Below are 16320 nucleotides of genomic sequence, written 5' to 3' on the forward strand. Positions count from 1 at the left end.
AGGAGTCACGTCGCACGACCGCGCAATTGTCAGTTAAAGCAAAGCAGTGCCGAATCGCAAAATGTGCTCTGTTCTTTGGCCAGCAAAATGGTCCGGAGCTTAAGTGGTTAAAGAATCTGCCACTGACAGCTTGGTGCCAGATAACACAGCATACCTTCAGAGTTCTAGTGGAGTTCATGGGTCAGGGCTGTTTTGGCCTCTACAGGGGGGCCTACTCAATATTAGGTGGGTCACTAAAATGTTATGACTGGTCAGTGTAGAGCAGCCTTTCTCAACCTTTTCAACACAGAGGAACCCTTGAAATAGTTCTCCAGTCTCCGGGAACCCCTGCTAAAAATTAGAAATCTACAACTCATGATACAATAGTGTGATGGTCAGTGGGAAGAATGGTCCTTACACTTGTGGTCATTAGGAAGAATTACCTCCTTACAGATAGCTAAAAAGATCAATGGAGTCAGTGGGAACTTATCTCAGAGGTAGAAAATGCCCAATGCTGAAGGAACCCCTAGTAACCGCTGGAGGAACCCTAGGATTCCATGGAACCCTGGTTGAAAATCACTGGTGTAAACTATGACAGATCAGACTCTCCTAGGTTTCACCATTGGACTATCTGTACTATTGTTCTGCCTAAAGACCAAAAGTTGTTAGCCATTGCATCACTAGAAGTTCAGAGGCAGGAGGACAGGCATCTCTGCAGTGACGATTTCTCCAGGATTCAGCTTCACTACAGGTAAGTGATATAGCTAAAGCTGTAGAGGGTTTTTTTTTTCAATAAGAAAAACTTCTACTTTAAAGTGGTTCTAAAGGCAGAAGGTTTTTTTTGTCTTAATGCATTCTATGCATTAATATAAAAAAAGTGTGTTCAGCAGCCCCTCTCAGCCCCCTTATACTTACCTGAGCTACATTTTGATCCAGCGATGTTGCACGAGAGACTCAGCTGTCCAGGACTCTCCCTACTGATTGCTGTCAATCACAATCAACAAGCCAATGAGTAGAGATAGGGGGCAGGGGCAAGCCATGGCTCTGTGTCTGAATGGACACACAGAGCAGCCGCTTGGCTCAGGTGCCCCCATAGCAAACTCCTTGCTGTGAAGGCAGGAGGGAGGGGCCAGGAGCGCCAGCGAGGGACCCGGGCAGAGGAGGATCTGGGTTGCTCTGAGCAAAACCACTACACAAAAGAGGTAAGTATAACATGTAAGTTATAAAAAAAAAAAAAATGATTTTAATGTCACTTTAACGTGTAGTAAAAATGTACATTATTTCATCTCAACATTTTTGAGCTGACCATGAATAGCCATAACTAGCGTAAAACAATAAACTTCTTAGAAGTAACAGTTGGAATAATATACAAATGTTACTGTCACAAATGTCCTTTAATATACACATTTTGAAAGGTTGACAAAGTTCTAGAGCCTTGCATTTCTGCAGCTAATATGCTTTATCTTATTATGCTTTGTCACTGACTTAGCATTTCAAACAAGAATAGTGACAGATTTGAAAGCCTTGTTTATTTTTAAGGTGACTTTGAAATCAGTAGAGCATCCGAGTAATTGTGTTTTTAAATCTGAAATGTGTTTTGAATGCTAAAAACAATTGTTTAAAATATTGCTGTATTAACTCAAGGCTCATTGTGACTTTAGACTTTGTTTCTCTATAAAATGCTCAAATATTCTAGGTAATTGTTACAATTAGGGTGGTGTATAACTAGTTTTGATCCCATATACATAAAGCGGAAAGAAATATTACCAACGTCAGACTATTGTGTACATTTGAAAAATATGAATACAACTGTCAACGAAAAAGCCAACCTATCATTAAAATTCACATTTCATGAAAAAAAAAAGTCAGTAAGACACATTTCAGCATTACAGAATCATAATATTATTTTAAATAAAAAGTATCTTTCTTGCCAAAATAATAATAAAAAGAAAACATTGTGTGATTTAACCACTTGAGTACCAGCCTGTAATACATTTTTTTCAGTTTTCAGAGCTGTGATAATGTGACTGACAGTTACTTTGTCATGCAACACTGTACCCAAATTAATTTTTTGTCATTTGTTTTAGATAGATAGAGCTTTCTTTTGGTAACTGTTATCTAATACTGTTTTTTTTTTTTACTATAAAAAAGAAAAAGAGATAAAACATGTAGGGAAAAAACTGTTTCCATTACTTTCTATTAAAGAGGAAGTAAAGGCACTTAAAAAAATAATAAAAAAATGCAACCTGCAAGGCAAAGGCATAATGAGCTATTATGCATAGCATACTAGCTCATTATGAATAACTTACCTGAGAACGAACCCCCCGAAGCGGTCCTCCTCCTTTATCTTCACCGCTGCTGCGTATCTTCCGGGTCTCACTGCTCCGGCGCTGTGATTCGCCGGAGCCGCGATGAAGTCACTCCCTCACACGCGCACGGGAGCCGACAAGAGCGGCATATCGCCGTGATCTGTGGCCTGCTCAGTGCACCTGCGCGCTGCTGTCTATGATGCATGTGCCATAAACAGTGGTGCCTGTCTTTTTGTAAATATCTCCTAAACCGTATAGGTTTAGGAGATATTTCTTGGACCTACAGGTAAGCCTTAATCTAGGCTTACCTGTAGGTCAAAGTGGTTTGTAAGGGTTTACAACCACTTTAAAGTGTTACTAATGCCACGTACACGCGACCAGACTTTTCGTCGGACTAGGTCAGACAGTCTTCTCGATCGGACTTTTGTCTTAGGTCCGACGGACTTTCTGAATGAAACAGACTTGGCCACACATGACTGGACTAAGTCACTTCAAAAGTCTGTCGTTTTGAACGTGATGACGTAAACGGGGCTAAACAAGGAAGTTCAATAGCCAGTAGCCAATAGCTGCACTTGTGTCGTATTTGGTCCGTCGGACTAACACACAGACCAACGGTTTTCCCGATTTTTAGTCTGTTGGATTCGAGTTCGTCGGATAGATTTGAAACATGTTTTATTTCTAAGTCCATCGGACTTTTGGGGAAAAAAAGTCCGCTGGAGCCCACACACAATTGAATTGTCTGATGGATTCCGGTCCGCCGGACCAAGTCTGCTGGAAAGTCCGATCGTGTGTACGTGGCAAAAGCCTGCAACAGTAAAATCAGTCTGTTTATGCAGGAAAGCACACTTGTTATACTCACTGTGGAATGTAAGGGGTTAATACTCAGCATTGTGTAAAAAAGGCTGTTTAATCCTGTCTTCTCTGATCCTCCCCTTTCTTGTATTATCCCAAATCCATCTGTTAATAGAACAGAACTCTAGGCACTCTGCACATGCTCAGTTTGGTGTGTATTTAGTATGTCGTTTTTTTTTTTTTTTTTGGAGAGGGTGTATGTGATCAGCACAGGGCCAAACAGCACTGTGCAGACAGAGGGTCAGGGGTCATGTTACCTCATAGGACAGTCAGAGGAGAATAAAAACTCCTCTTACAAGCTTTAACCAGTGCTCGGCCAGACATTAATAGAAGTCATATGCTGCTGATGAGAAAAGGTAATTAGCGGTTTATATTTACTAAAATAATTGCATTTCCATGTTCTGTGTACTGTGGGAGTCCAAATATAGTGAATGCAGGGTCCTGGGTTTAGTAACACTTTAAACTAAAAATGCTAGAATAGTAGCATAACCACCCAAATGACTCTTTTTTTGTAATGTAGACACCCCAATGTTTATTGCTACAATTTTGAGAGAAAATTAAAATAAATGCTGGTTTTAAGGGGATGTCACTAAAGATAAAGCATGTTTTTGGATAGCATAATGGAGGGATCTAACCCTGTCAAAAAATTTTTGTGCCATTTCTGTCCCATTGGAGAGATTTCTCTTTATGTCCTGTCCCCAAACAGGAAGCGAGAGGAAATCCCTCCAAAGTGAGGGAATCCCGGTATGTCACCAGGGTCACTAGAGCTAGAGTCCCCATTGCAGGATTTCCCCTCTATTTTTTTTCTCATGTCAACTGAAAATGTGGGATTTTCTTTTACTTTCAATGATAACGGTAAACAAAACAAATACAGAGGTGGAATTTTTCCCAAATGTACAGGTCATACACAGAGGATGGAAGACATGAATGAGGTAATGTATTGGTCACATACAGTGGGGGGATGAAGGTGAAGGACTCATGTTCAGATATGCAGGATTTGGGAAGAGAAAGGGTTAACACACAAGTCACAGGGAGACAGCATAGAGATAATATGTGTTGGAGAGGACGAGGGCATCAAAAGGGTTAAAACAAAAGACCCCTAACTTGCTGCACATTTTCACTGCTAATTTGTACACTTGCAGAGCATTTAAAGCACAAGTTCTAGTTAACACGTTCCCAATTTGTAGCACATTGTCATTGAAAGTCTCTGGCAAAGTGACAGTGGTGAGTCTACAGCAAGAGCTCTGCAAGTCTACAGCATGAAAATTCAGCCACAGTGACCCCTGTGGTGGGATGAGTATTGCACAACATAACTGAACCAGAAGTTGCCCCAGACTTGTAGAATGTTCGTAAAGAAATTTGATCTGGAGTCATGCAATTCGGACTTGCTGCAATTGTGCAACAAACCTGTGAAGCCGGGCAAGTCTAGCAATAGCTTAGCAAGTAATTTTCAAACTTGCAGCACAATTGCTCGTTATATGGGGACCAATCACAGACATAACATAGTATTCAGCCCCTTGAATCGGTTCTGTACAGTATCTCTGTGTACTGAGACATCTAATAACAGCTCATAATTACCAAGCAGCTTGGTCACCCAAAAACAATATATCTAGTGTTACTTATGAACAGCACTGGATAAATATAGGACCATGGATCCGCTGTTTTAACACATACCCCGGTAGAAAAGGAGTAAATCCTGGTCTCTGGCTTTATTTTGGATTTTCCCTGTTCATAGAGGCTGCAGGAAGTCTACTATTGTCCTCTCCAGGATTTCTCCAGAGTCTCTCCCATCCTCCAGAACTCGCTACCTCCACTTGTCCGGCTATCTCCTACTCTTTCTACCTTCAGGCAATCCCTGAAAACTCATCTCTTCAAGGAAGCCTATCATGTCTCCAACTAATCTCCTACCACTTCCATCAGCTCATTCCCCACAGTTATGATCTTTTGTACCACTTGCCTCACCCTTTGTAAGCTCTTCTGAGCAGGGCCCTCTTAATCCTCTTGTATTTTATTGTATTGTAACTGTATTGTCTCCTTTTATATTGTAAAGCGATGCATGAATTGTTGGTGCTATATAAATCCTGTATAATAATAATAATAATATGGTCCAGGAGATCTCAAAATGAACAGTTAAATATGTAATAAGCAGAGCCTGCATATGTAAAGCTGGCCATGAGTCTTACAAACCAATTGTACAATAGGCTTTATATTAAGAAATAGTTATGTAGCACAATAGACTGACTAATTCAATACAAATTGTATAGGTTGTTAAACTGAGCCCCTGCCTCACATTGCATTGTTGTTAATAAATCTTAAGTGAGTCTTACATATAACAGTCTGATCATGCATTCTCTTCTATAGCCTGTGTTGATGGGATTTTTTCCTTGTGTTGTTGATGGGCAGCACAGTAGTGTAGTGGTTAGCACTCTTGCCTAGCAGTAAGAAGGGTTGCTGGTTTGAATCCCAACCATGACACTACCTGCCTGGAGTTTGCATGTTCTCCCTGTGCCTGTGTGGGATAGGGAAAATTGTAGACACTCACTCAGGTTAAACTGGATGGACTGGTGTCTTTATTCAACCTTACTAACTATGAAACTATGAATCTGTCTTGTATCACTTTGAAATGCTTCTGAGATTCTGCAGAGTTCAATAACAGGGGCATCAGCCTTCTCCTGATCTGCATTAGACTGCTCCAAGTCAGTTTTGCATTCTTGTAGACTTGTATGGGTATGGAAAACTCTTCTGCGACATATAAAAGTTAATCAATAAAGGCCCTTTGATTTACCATCAATTATGTTGTCCAAAGTTCCTGATTGGATTTGAATTGAGTGAATCACTCAGGAGATCAATATAAAGGAGGTGTTCCATGCAAGGCAACGCTACATTTGCCCAAGCAGGGACTACAATGTCAGGCTAAACCTGACATCAGGGATATGTTTGTGCATTATTAACAGCCAGCAATAGTATAGCAAATACATTAGTTAAATATTGTTTAGGGGAATAAAAATTTAAGAAGGCTATATAGTGGTAATCATTGAGGATCCCCTCTATTTGTTGGAACTTTGATCGTTATTGCTAGCAAATTTCTATAAATTCCCCTTTGTCCTTTGTGAGATGAAATAAATGGAGAACATGAAAATGGAGAATGCAACCTACATATTTAGTATTGCTGCCATTCCAAATCATGGTTCTTAAAGTGGTTCTAAAGCCTTAAAGTGTTTGTGAAGGTAAAACATTTTCTGCTAGGACATCCCCAGTGGGTGTCCTTTGTAAAAATATGACGTATAATAGCTTACTCCAGAGCGCAATTGGGTCTGAAGTGAGATGGTCTCCTCTCCCGATGTGATAGCTGCAGGAGGAGATGCTGGGAAACCCCCACTGACATCAGCCGAGACGAGGAGAGGAGGAGAGCGGTGGGAAGTCACGTGAATGCTGAATGGTGCTCTAAAGTAAGCTATTATACCGCATATTTTTATAAAGGACATCCACTGGGGAGTTTACTGTTCTATATCAGAGGGAACTATAAAAGAAAATTGCTGTTATTGGGGGGGGGTGTGGCCAGCGTGGGCACTGTATGGCGATCATATAAATGTACTCACTGAGGCCAAGATGCCGAGAGCGGTCGCTGTTGCGACTCGGCGCAGACCACCCCTGAAGGTGGCACAGAGGGTGGTTGCACCAAGAGGCACAAGCTACCAGTAGGACAGTCACTTGCTAGTAGATCAGCAGGTAGCTTGAGCAGAGCTGAAAGGTGATGTCCCGTGGGAAGGTCCAGAAGCAATGGTAGCAAGTCTGTAAGGCAAAGACAGAATCCAGGAGGCAGGCCAGGGGTCAAACACAGTCCAGATCAGAAGACAACAAGTACCAGGAAAGCTGAGACAGAAGGATAATCCAAGACAAGCCAGAGGTCAAACACAGGAGATATCAGGTAAGTCCAGATGCAGGCTGAGGGTCAAACACGTTCAGAAAGCGGGAGTCCAAGGTCAAGCCAGAGGTTGGGTCAGGAGAAGATCAGCGAGGTAGATGAGGCAATCCGGGTCACAACGGGTAATACAGATCACAGGAACAGACGTGGGAATCACAGGAAGCTGAAGACGAACCAGCAGTGTGTTTGGATGACCTCACTTCCTTTATAGGTCAGTGAGGGGTCACACCCTGTGTGTGTGTGCTTGTATGCTTTAGCTTATTTCTATTGCACACAGCTGTGCGCCAGAGTGCTTTACCCGTGCGCACCTTATGACAATGCCCCCCCCCCCCCCGAGGGGCGGCCTCCGGACGCCCAAGCTAGCCATCAATTCCGGATGTTGCTGATGGAATGTCTTCATTAATTTGGGAGCATGAAGGTTCTTGGATGGTTCCCAGGAGTTATCTTCTGAAGGATACCCCTTCCATTTTACCAGGTATTGTATTTGTCTACCGACTTTTCTGCATCCTAGTAAAGCTTCCACTTCAAATTCATCTTCTCCATCGATCTTGATGGGTGGAGGAGGAGGCACTTCTCTTCCAGGAAAAGGACTAGGGACCAATGGCTTCAAAGGGAGGCATGGAAAACAGGGTGTATCCTGTACGATCCAGGGAGAGCTAGTTCAAAGGCTACAGGATTTATTACCCTCTTGATTTTGAATAGTCCTATGAATCTGGGACCCAGCTTGCGTGTGGGACAAGGAAGTTTAAGATTAGTGGCAGATAGCCAGACTTCCTCGCCAATTTTAAAGGTAGGGTTCTCCTTCCTTCCCCTGTCATGGTATTTTTTGTAATCATCCTGGGCCTTCTGTATGGTCTCCTGGATCATTTGGAAATTAGACTGGATGGCGGTTATCCGATCTTGGACCACAGGAACAGTAGATTCTGGGATGGAGTTGGGGAGGAAAGAAGGGTGAAACCCACAGTTGATCCAAAAGGGAGTCTGGTTGGTAGTTGTATGAATTGAATTATTGTAGGCGAATTCTGCATATGGCAACAGGGCCGACCAATCATTTTGAGATCCTGAACAAAAGCAGCGAAGATGCTGCTCAAGGGTTTGTTTTGTCCGTTCAGTTTGCCCGTTACTTTGGGGATGATATGCCGATGACAAACAGATCTTGTTCAGAAAGCGGGAGTCCAAGGTCAAGCCAGAGGTCGGGTCAAGAGAAGATCAGCGAGGTCGATGAGGCAATCCGGGTCACAACGGGTAATACAGATCACAGGAACAGACATGGGAATCACAGGAAGCTGAAGACGAACCAGCAGTGTATTTGGATGACCTCACTTCCTTTATAGGTCAGCGAGGGGTCACACCCTGTGTGTGTGTGCTTGTGTGCTTTAGCTTATTTCTATTGCACACAGCTGTGTGCCAGAGCGCTTTACCCATGCACACCTTAGGACAATGGAAGCATAGGAGCTGAGCTCTGGAGCATTTAGTGCTTCCAGCAAGGATCGAGGGACCCTGAAATGCAACTGACATACCGCAGTGCCTGACTAACACCCGCAGGAACACCGCTTATATGTCAAAGAAGAGGAAGAACGATTGGCACCCACAGAAGCTAACCAAATTATTCCTTCTGCCCATGCGAGGAGGCCAACAAGATGGCACCGCTACCATGGCCCCTGCCTCTTCCTCTCTCAGAACGGGATCCCACACGGACCTGCCAGCTGACAAAGCCTGGGACTGAAGGATTCCAAAATGAGGGCTCTCCACCAAACCCACCCTCATCACCCAGCCAGCTGTGTGCTAGTTCTGCTAAAACTTAGAAGATGGACAGTGGATGAAAGCAAAAACTGCGGATATAGAAGATAGGTCCAGGCGCAAATAATACTATCTATACTAAATACTATCCCTTAACGTCAAAAGGTTAAATCCAAAAGAGCCTCCTTGTGGAAGACCACTTTAGCACATAGGTGTGACATCCTCTGCACACAAGAAACTCATTTCCAAAGCACATCTGCACTGCAATGTACACACAAAGCTTTCCCCCACATCTTTGATGCTAACAGCCTAGAGAAAAAAAGAGGTGTACTTATTGCCATACATGATACTGTAGCCTTTCAACTCCTGGATAGCAATTTAGACCCAAATGGCCGATTTAAAATCAAAGTTTTCAAGATTGAATCTATTGCCTGTACATTAGGCTCTCTCTATGCCCCCAATTCCGGTCAAATTAGTTTCTTGAGCAAACTCATGAAGCGGACCTGCCGACTACAAAAAGACCACCTTATCCTATGTGGGGACTTCAACATAGTTCCCAACTATGCCTGCAAAGCACTTCGGCAGCGCCGCAACACAGGTGCTATTAACCCCTTCTGCAGTCAAGTTTAAAAGCGCCCTGCGAACGGCCAAAAAGGTGCCACTATAACAGCGGTAAAGCACCGCTAAAACTAGTGGTGCTTTACCGCTAACGCCCGCATCGCCCCAGTGTGAAAGGGGTCTTACTGTCTTGGTGCTGACATCTAGCTTCAATTCATTGTTACTACAGCTTGTTTATTAGTGTATTTCTGAATGGTATAATCCAATACCAGTTATATGTTGTTAAAATTTTTGGCATCCAAGACGCCCTAAATTCTCCTGGGAATTGACAAATATAAGTCGTGGATGGTGGATAATGGAATCTGATACCACTCTTAATGCAAAAATCCAGGTCACAATCCTGTGCAATGTCCTTTTGTCTATTTCGGTCAATTGAGCATGTAGACCGTGCTTATGCTTATCAGATGGAAACTGTATATGCCCTTATAAGCTTTAATACTGTATCTTCGACACTGCAAATAAATTGGCAACATCAGTCATAGAGACACCAGCTAAGTGGGCACCAATAATTTGCACTCTTTGAAACTCAGTAAGCTCTGACATTACTCTGTATTACTAGCATGCAGTGAATCATGAAAGTAAGGTTTCTCACCTGTTAGCTAGGTGTCTCTTCACACAGCGGAAGCAAAAGAATGTTACATCACTTCTGCTTTCAACACAAAATATGTTGTCACTTTCACACCTGCAAATCATGTAGAGTTTCCATATTTTTGTCCAACCCTTGTATGTTGAATATAGTTAGTTAAGTCCATAGATAGCCCCCTCCCTTCTTCTTCATGTTTCCTCAGTTAGCTGCCAGTCTTCATAGCATGTATAAGGCTTAGAAGATTGTCTCTTTACACTTCAAATGACCAGTGAACTTCCATGCACTGCATTTTAACAAGTAAAACTTTGTTAAATTCAACAGTCGTGTCTTATTGGAGAGTTAAGCTGTCTGTGGAAGGTGCTTATTCAGCAGGTGACCATACTGGCCAGATAAAATGATATGGTATGTCAATGCATAAAGCATAACTTGAAACAGAACAAGGAGAATCCTATCGGTTTGAGATCTGTGACCCAGAGAAATACATGCATTTGTTCACCCAGGAGACCTTTTTAAAAACCATATTGCAGCATATGGCCCTTAAATATGGACAGCAGGCTTAGAAGGGCCAAAAGGGGGCTTATGGATAAGCCAGCCCCCCTCTATAAAGGGTCACAGAGAGCAGCCTTTGCAAGATCAGATTGCTTGCAATCATTGCTTTAATAAAGTGGGCTTTTGATTCATGGGTATATTCTGGGGTTTTCCCCTCTTTTGAGGTTTTTTGTTGATAGGGGCTTTTTTAAGTGTGGGGTACTTAAAATGATACTAAATAGGGATGAGTCCGATGTTTTATTCGAACGTAAATGGGTGACCCCACCCCGCTCTGAAGTTACGTGACGTTAGAAGGTGGTGGGGGTCACCTGTTTTGTCACCGGGTGGCCCCACCCTTAGCGATATATACAGCTGTCAATGCAGAAAGCCTGCAGTCGGTAGGATGGAGGCAGAGTTTTTCCGTTTTTTTTGTTTTTTTTCGGCCTGCCGCTGACAGCGGCGACAGAAGACCGGGCCACCGCCTGTAAAAGAGCTAGAAGAAGGCGTGGTGGCCCTGCAAGAAGAACCGAAGAGGGGGACAAGACCAGGCTCCTCCTCTAGCAAAAGAGCTAGCAGAAGATAGCGGAGGAGTCCGGCGAGAAGACCCCCGAAGAAGGACAGACCCCTGGAGCTGTGCAATAAACTATTTTAACCCTTGTGTGTTGTGTTTTTTTTAACTTTTTTTACAGGTGAATGGGTAGGGGTACATTGTACCCCATACTCATTCACATAGGGTGGGGGGCGGGATCTTATTAAAGGGGGCTCCCGGATTCCGATTCCGATAAGCCCCCCACCCGCAGACCCCGACAACCAATGGCCAGGGTTGGCGGGAAGAGGCCCTTGTCCTCATCAACATGGGGACAAGGTGGGAAAAGGTGTTGAGGGCACGCGGCCTGGTACGCTCAGGAGGGGGGGTGCTCACTCATCCCCACCCCTTTTCCTGCCCGGCCGGGTAGCATGCTTGGATAGGGGTCTGATATGGACCTGGGGGACCCCCATGCTGATTTTTTGGCATAGGGGTTCAACTTTAAGTTCATACCAGGTGACGGGCCAGCGACGCCTCCTTCGCTGGCCCCGGCTACCTGGAGAAATCAAAATGAGCAGACTATTCTCCAGGTGGGAAAAGTCCGTTCATTTCAAAAGTATGGTGGACTGGCACACACACGGCCAGATTGTCCGCCGAAATGCGAGTCCGGCGGACAGATTGGAGTGCAAAAATACTTTCTTAGTCCGCCAAACTTTTGGGTAAAAAAAGTCCGCCGGAGCCTACACACGGGGGGATTGTCCGCCGGACTTTTCCATCGGATTGCTTGATCGTGTGTACGAGGCATAACAGGTCTATAGCTACTTGCTACAGACTTTGTTCCCTTTTTAAATATAGGCACCACATTGGCCCTATGCCAATCGAGCGGTACTATTCCCGGCCGTCATTAATGAGTCCCTAAAAATTAGATACAATGGCTTTGAAATTACAAAGCTCAATTCTTTTAGGACCCGTAGGTAGATGTCATCTGGTCCATTTGCTTTATCCACATTTATTCTGTCTAAATATTTCTGGACCATATCCATTTTGAGCCATCGTGGATCATTTGGGGCTGTGTCACTACCACCCCCATGCTCCTTTGTATACACAGAGCTGAAGAAAGTATTTAATACATTTTCCTTCTCTTTGTCACCAGTCACCCACTCTAGATTATTTTGTAAAGAGCCTACATGCTCAGACCTGACCTTTTTACTATTAGTATATTTGAAGAATTTTTTGGGGTTTGTCCTACTATCTTTCGCAATCTGTCGCTCATTTTGAGTTTTTATGTCCTTGATTTCCTTTTTACACATTCGGTCATATTCTTTGTAACATTTAAATGACACTAGTGTTCCTTCATTTTTATATTTTTTAAAAGCTCTTTTCTTATTGTTTATAGCTTTTTTAACTTTGGCCGTGAGCCACATAGGATTTATTTTTAGCCTTTTAAACTTATTGCGGATGATAATTGTCAGAAGCCATGAATCAGATCGAGACAGGAGTACAGTTAAATCACATTTGTTTAATAATAAAAGTAAAAGGAACAAACGTAGTCAAAACATAGCCAAAGTTCAGTAACCGGAATGGATAGTCTGCCAAGCCAGAAGTCAGGTATCAATGTAGTGGAACAGCAAACAGGATCTGGAGCCAAAAGGGATGTCAGCAAAGCAAGTCTTGAACAGGATTGCGGCAGATACGGCTTAAGTAGGCAGGAATGACGAGCAGGATATCAACAGCTGAGTAACTGTGGAGAGATAGGAGCTGGCAAGTAGCCGACAGCTGAGCGGCCAGCTCAGAGAAGGAAGGGTTCACAAACAGTCACTTTGAAGAATTCCCATTTCTTTTCTGTGCCCATTGATGTCAATATTCCTGCCTAGTCCAAGTCCTGGAGAGCAGCCCTCATCCTTTGAAAATTTGCTCTCTTGGAGTGTTTTTATCTTTCCCGTATGTGTTTTTTGCTTACAGCTTGCATCAAATGAAATCATGTTATGGTCACTGCTACCAAGATGTTCCTTTATATGAACATTAGTAATAAGTTCTGAATGGTTTGAGATGACCAGGTCCAACAGAGCATCATTCCAAGTTGGGGCCTCAATAAACTGGACCATAAAATTGTCCTGTAATAGGTTTATACATTTTTGCCCTTTAAATGTCCTAGCATATATATATATATATATGCATATATATATATATATATATATATATATATATATATATATATATATATATATATATATATATATATATATATATATATATATATATATATAGATATATATATATATATATATAGATATATATATATATATATATATATATATATATATATATATATATATATATATATATATAGATATATTGATATATAGATATATAGATATATATATATATATATTCTTTTTTTGTTTTCAAACGTTTTTATTGCAAAAGTACAGGCAATTTGTCACAGAGAATACCAGATAGAAACATAATGTTAATGGATACAAGGTCAATAGATATACTGCAATAGGTGACCTAACAAAGGAACATCCTAGTTTACTCATCCAACAGGCAGCAAAATGTTATTACAGAAAAAAGAAAGGGAGCACTGCAGGCCAAGTGGAGTGCAGCGGCTTCCGCAAACAGACCTCCAGGAGGTATCTCTGGGAGCTAATAGGGTCATAAAACAACCAACATAAGAAGAACCAAAGAAAAAAAAAACCCAACAGGAGAAAAGAAAAGAAAAACCAAGAAAATATAGACTGCCTTAGATGCTCTAGTCTAGGAATTCAAACAGGTCATGATGTCAGCTGTTACATGTAAGCTCTAAGACCAGTATCCCGCCAGCCCCACCCCCAGAGCGAGTGTGAACCCCCTCCGCCCACAAAACAGCCCCGAGGCCCAACACCCAAATGGGTCATGGGTCCTCCAGCCTGGAAGTAAGGAGGAGGGCCGTCCAACTGCTCCACTTCCTATCAAAAACTGGCATGGAGTCCAGGAGAGTGTGGTGGATGCGCTCCATTAGTCTAATGGACTCCATGCGGCGAATAACCTGAGACCAAGGTACCACGGGGCTCTTCCAGTGCAAAGCTATCGCCCAGTGAATGGCGCTAAAAAGAGTATGAATCAGCCTCTGCTGCGGACGGGGGACTCCCGGGATATCAGCATAGAGAACACACAGCTGGTATGAAAGTGAAACAGGGGCGCCAGTGATCCTCTCAACCAATACAGAGGATTTGGCCCAGATATGTTCCAGGGCTTTACATTCCCAAAATGTGTGAAGGAGCGTGCCTCTACCCTGACATCCCCTAAAACAGGAGGCCGATACCAGTGGAAACATCCTATGTAGACGATCCGGGGAGTAATACCATCTGGTATGAAGCTTGAGGGCTGATTCCTTAACGGACACAGAGCGAGTACATTTGTGCATATTGTCAACCATAACCTCCCAATCCTCCACAGAAAATTCCTGAGCCACCTCCGCCTCCCAGCCCAACATAGCCACGGATTTAGGGGTCACTTTGAACACATTAAGGTGACTGTATAGAGCTGAGATGGTGCCCCTCTCTCTAGCCTCCATCCCGCAGAGCCCCTCAAACATCGTCTTCCCGGCCCCTCTCAGGTTCTGGAATAGAGTGGAGTAAAAGTGTCTTATCTGGAGAAACTGATAGTGGGATGACCTATCTAGATCATGCGTTTGTTGCAAATATGCAAAGGAGCAAAAGTTAGAGTCCAGTAATAAAGAGTCCAGTCGTGTAAGGCCTCGTGCGGTCCATCTACTAAAGGAAGCCCCCGAACGGAAGGCCGGGGGGAACCCAGGTTCCCCTATAAACGAAGACAGGAGGGGGACCCCCGAGCATAGTTGGAACTTCTGCCCATAAAGGGCCCAGAGGTAGAGGGCCTGACCCACTATGCCGTTCAGAGGGGAGACATCCTTATGGGATATAGTTTTGGACCACAATAGCCCTGGGAGGTAATATGGAGCGATTGAGGCCCACTCAAAGCGCAACCATGGGATTGGGGCTGGATCCATATGCCATTGTGCAGTCTGTATCAGTCGCGAGGCCAGGAAGTATTTCCATAGGTCCGGACATCCCAGACCGCCCAAGTGCCTGGGTCTATACAATAGCGAACGATTCAGTCGGGGCTTTTTCTTTTGCCAGATGAAAGAAAGTAAGTGACCCTGGACTTCCTGAAGTGTGGAGCGGGGGACATATATCGGTAGGGAGCGAAACAAAAATAGAAGTTTCGGGAGGATGGACATTTTTACCGCTTGGATGCGCCCTAAAAATGAAATATGGTAAGTGGACCATTGGTGAAGGAGGGATTTAATGGATGAAAAGGCCTGAGGGTAATTAAGGGAATACAGCTGCTTGAGCGTCGGGGTAAGTTTAATACCTAAATATTGGAGGTGGGTGTGACTCCATGTAAATTTGTAGGAGTCCTTAAGGGATTCCAAAAGGGGAGAGGGGAGATGAATAGGCATGGCCGAGCATTTAGTCGGATTGACGCCCAGTCCTGAAATGTTTTGAAAAGAGGACAGGGAAGTGAACAGGTTGGGCAAAGAGACAAGGGGGTCAGACAAGAACAGCAGAACATCATCCGCGTAGAGACTAACCTTGAACTCCCGATCCCCCTTAACATAACCCCGTATGTTAGGGTTATCCAAAATGGATCTCGTCAGGGGCTCCATGGCCAGGGCAAATAAAAGTGGAGAGAGGGGACACCCCTGCCTCGTGCCTCGACCCAAGGGGAAATACGAAGAACTAGCGCCCGGGATCCTAACGCTCGTGTGGGGGCGATGGTACAAGGCCCTAAAGCCGTGAACAAACTCCCCCTGAAAGCCAAATTTAGTCAAGACGTCCTCCAAATATGACCAGAGAACGCTGTCAAAGGCTTTATTTATATCCAAACTGAGCATCAAGACCCCGCGGGAGCCAGCGTCCGCATCTTGGATGATATTAGAGGCCAGACGGATATTATCAGTAATTTGTCTCGAGGGTATAAAGCCCGTTTGTTCCGGAGAGACAAGTGAGGTGATGATCGAGGCTAGGCGATCTGCTAAAATTCTCCCAAAAATTTTTAAATCATTGTTGATAACGGAAATGGGTCTGAAATTTTGAGGTTGGGCGAGGTCCCTCCCCGGCTTTGGGATAAGTGACAGGCTAGCCTGGAGCATCTCCTCTGGAAAGTGCTGCCCCCCCAAGATAAAGTTATAGAGCTTGGTCAGTTTAGGGAGTAGGGAATCCGCAAATTTCTTATAGTAGGTCGCCGAAAAACC

The sequence above is a fragment of the Lithobates pipiens genome, unplaced genomic scaffold (genome assembly GCF_037356315.1).
Source record: "Lithobates pipiens isolate NorthernLeopardFrog02 unplaced genomic scaffold, aLitPip1_a1.2 Scaffold_10, whole genome shotgun sequence".
Taxonomy (NCBI): Eukaryota; Metazoa; Chordata; class Amphibia; order Anura; family Ranidae; genus Lithobates; species Lithobates pipiens.